The following is a 4,410-nucleotide window of genomic DNA, read 5'->3' on the forward strand; positions in this document are numbered from 1 at the left end:
GATTAATCAAATATCGGAGAAATATTTGATTATCCGATATTTGATTATCGGAGTCAGGAACTCATTTAGTGAGACATGTGTATGGAGCCGTACATCAGATCATACGGAACTGAATCTGGGGGCTGGGTCTGATTTCCTTTCTCTTGATATGATGACGTTGGTGTAATTAGCGAGTTTATACACACCCCGAGCCTGGGGCCATGGGCGGGCTCTTCAGCCCTGCAAGGCTTGTGTTGGTGAGGCAATCTTTACAATTGTACACTCGAAGTGTTTGGTGAACATGTATGTTTGTATGTGTAGACATGTGAGCTTGATACAGGCATATGCATGGATGGAAGTGTATAGAGAGGCTTGCAAATATTTTTTTACATAGGCGAAATAGGCATACGTGCTCACATAGATGGATGAGACAGCTGTGATAGCATGTGTAGGCAGGTTGGACAGGGACATACTTACAATCCATTGACACCAGCATATGGCCCGGCATACGGACAAGGAACACTTGTAAACACGGGTTACCCTGTCTGTTACCCCTCAGTACAATATTACCCCGACCCCTTTGTTACCCCTTGGTAAGGGGCTACCCCTACCCCTTTGTTACCCCTTGGTAAGGGGTTACCCCTACCCCGGGGTTAGGTTACCCACCCCCCTTCGTACATAGCCACATGGGTAACCACTTACCCCTACCCTTACCCCTACCCCTAACCCCTGGGTTATGCTTATGGTCCCTCCCCTCCTCGAGGTGAGCTGGGTTACCTTTGTGCGACTCTGCTTATGTTAGGAGCCGCAGCCGCAACGGAAGCCTGCCAGTACTGACAATATGAACTCGAAAAATTCTCTCCGTCGCACTCCTGCGAATTACATTAGCTCTGTACGGTCCAGCCATACGCACCAGCAACATTCAAACAGAGTTCACTCACGGCAAATGCACAGAAATCCTTTTACTTAGGAAACCTACAATTCAAAGAGAAGGGTACCTATACAAACGCCCGTACATACCAACCATCAATCAATTAAATGACGGCAAAGTACTTCTGTGTGCTTTTACCAGACTGGCACACAAAGCTAGCACCGCCGGCGTTTCATTAAATGTGCGCAATCACCTCTACATGCTTCATCTGGATGGCGACAACCCGCACGCAGACCACCCTACATACACTGCCCAGAACTGGGGATCCATGCAAGATTGCTGCATGTCCCTGCCCGCGCCCCTGCCCGCGCCCCTGCCAGTGCAATCTACGCTGCAGCAGTTACCCAGCCGCGGTCGGCCCATGATTTAAGAGGAGGATCACTACAGATGGCAGGCCTGTGGTAAACTCCCATCCAGGAGTCAAGCATACAGCCGAGAGAAAACCACCATCCATCCAAGATACAGAACGAAAGGCGCGCGATACTGCATCTACGACTAGATGCATGTATAGAAGCGCATGTTGCGCGTGTACTTGCGCCGTTTTTGCATCTCGTGTGACATTGGTGTTGTTATATTAATACCAGGGAAGATCACTAGGTCATTTTCAATTGCTTGTACTTTAACAGCGCACGAATGATGCTGTTTTTGCATGCGGCCAGAAAGCAAAAAACAACCAGCAGGAACATTTATAAGCAACGAATCAACAACGAGGAGGCAACCGCCAAGACCAAAACGAACGCAGCTAACCGAATGGCAAACGACCGTGCTGTGGCTGCTGCTGCACCTGCGGCGGCTAATGTTGCTGTTGCCTTTTGTCCCAAACATAAAACGGCCGACCCGGGTTCAAAACCACCTGCCGGCTCCTCGGGTGATCGAGGAGTGTTGAATTGGGAGGTGGCCCCCCATCATATGGACGATGTAGGACGTGATAAAATCAACTTGCGAGCTAACCAGGAACTAAGTTGATGCGCCGTTGATCCGCTAGATTTGGTTGGATGCTGGTGGTGAGTTGCCGAACCCAACGAATACATTCTGAAGTCGGATGGGGTGACGGATTAGGGTGCCCCTCTAGCAGGGGAGAGCAGGGACTGCCCCGGGAAAGGGGGCCGCTGGCGAAGTTAACCACCCTGTAACAACATACATACATACATAAATCTGCTGCGCTCACCCACTCCCAGCAGATGCAGCTTTGTAATGTGCCCGCCAGAGGACTCCCTCAAAAAAGAGAGTCCTCTTATAATAACCGATAATAAGTAATAATAACCGATTGCAATCTCCAATTCAAGCGTATAGGCGCCTGCCATCATCGTGAACGAACCTGTCCTGAGCCGGCCTCGTAACACACCAGCTATATATCTAGATATCTGCACACAGGACGAGCCGATCGCGACATAGAACGCGGTTCCCTCCGGCTGCTGTTGATCTCATTCGCCCTCTACCTGCTGCTGTCGTCCCTGTGCGACCTCTGCCTATCTGGAGGCCTAATCTGCTGCATGCTACACGCGTACTTCAGCCAAGCAAGCAGAGCTAGGTAGGTGCTAAGTCTGTAGGTAGCCAGCACAGTTAGGTAGGTAGCTCAGGTAGGCCCGGTTTATCTCCTCCTGCTCTTCCCTTCCCCATCAGAATGCTTCGACCTGCTGCGCAGCAGCAGGTTGACTTCCCTTCCCTTCCCTTCCCTACCCGCCTGCTGTCAGTCTACTTGCTGCATGCTGACCTGCTGTCTACCTGGAAGTCGTTCCCCTGCTTGCACGCCGCTGTGGGCCTCAGGTCACACGGTGGCCTAATTAGGCTGCCCCTCATCGTTCTCAACGGGCGGCAGATCACCCGCGGGAGGGTGGCGGAACATCGAGCCACCACGCGACGACAGCAGGGGTGGGGTTGTAGCTGTAACGACCCGACCGTTGGCGGCGTCATTGGTGCTGGCGCGGGTCGCCAAAGGAAGACCGGGAGCCAGCAGAGAGCCGCGCGGCGACAACTGCACAGATGCGGGATCTTGAGGGGTTTCCTTTTTAAGCCCGTTGTGGTCTGTACAACGGATCCCAACGGACAGGGTCGGGTTGAGGGATCCGTGCGGTGACAGCGGTGTTATGGAGATTTCTGCCGTGGCCCATGGGGGCAGTAGCTGCTGCAACTGCTGGAGCTGCTGCAACTGCTCAAGGTAAATCTGCTGGAGCTGCTGCTGCTGCTGCTGTTGCTGCTGCTGTTGCTGTTGCTGCTGCCACTGCATTTGCATATATGTGTCGTTCCAGGAGGGAGAGTGGTGGTATGTAGAAACGCAGCGCCGCCGTACACGTGCACCGTACACCGTAGGGCAGCCATGCATGAACACGTATTTTGTGGGAAAAGGGACGAGAAAAGCAAGAACCCTTTAAGACGGGGAGCACGCCGTTTGGGGGTTCCCCTTTAGGGGAAGAAAACGACGTTTTCAACAAGGATATCATCAATCATGCATGGCGAGAGGACATGAATGAAGGATAGAGAGCTTAGCACCAGCCACGCTTCGTTGCTGCCACGGAGCATACCCTTGCTCCATCCCTCCGGAGCATACCCCTGCTGCTCTCCCTCCAATCTTCAAAGCCGTCTCTTTCAACTTTGTAAGCTCTGTACGGCATCCCACCGACAAACGACCCGCCTAGCGCGACACCCTGACCCACCGATCCCCGCGCAGCTATGCAGCCATTTGTGGCACATACACACAGACAGACATAGGTGTGTGTTGCACTTCGGTTGCGTTACCCAGAGAGGTGTAACGAGTGCCCATGCGAGCCAGATAGCTATAGGCCCAAGAGCCTAAGAGTCACAAGTTAGGTACAAGTCATAATATAACGCAAAACGTTCTGGTACTCGAACAATATACACACGGGAATGACCGCCTTTGTAGAGACGTGCGCGTAAGCCAATACATACATACATACATACATACATACATACAATTGACAACCAGCCATCCCCGCCACAGCCCGACTGGATGAAGAGACTCGGGGAAGCCAAGCGGCGACTGCAGCGGCTCTCCCGCTTCCCGCTATCAGCATTCGGTCGAGCCACAGCGGCATCGGTGTACGGAATGCAGACAGTCACCTGGCACATGGAGCATGGTGGGCCGCCCCCCAACCGTACGCTGGACGAAATAGAACGCCTAACGGCCCGCCTCGTCGACCGGCAGCAGGGCCCAGAAGACCCCGGCCGCCGTTTGACAGGGGTGCCTAAGGATCTCTTGACCGGCCACCCGTCGGCTGGAGGCTTTGGCCTGCTGCCCCTCCAGCAACACATCCAGGCTCGGCATGCGGTATGGGCTGTGCGCTTCATCATAGCGGCCCTCGGGCTATCTAACGCGTCATGTGGGCCAGGGACAGGTGGAGCTGCAGGAACCACAGGTGGTACCGGGGGACACGGGAGGGCAGATGGTAGTCTCCATCCCTGGGTCCGGACGCTCTCCGCCTATATGCTGCTCACCCACCCCGCCTTCCAACCGTGGGCCCTGACGACCGCCAGCCAAGCCG

This window comes from Volvox carteri, assembly GCF_000143455.1.
Source record: "Volvox carteri f. nagariensis unplaced genomic scaffold VOLCAscaffold_12, whole genome shotgun sequence".
In the NCBI taxonomy this organism is placed as follows: Eukaryota; Viridiplantae; Chlorophyta; class Chlorophyceae; order Chlamydomonadales; family Volvocaceae; genus Volvox; species Volvox carteri.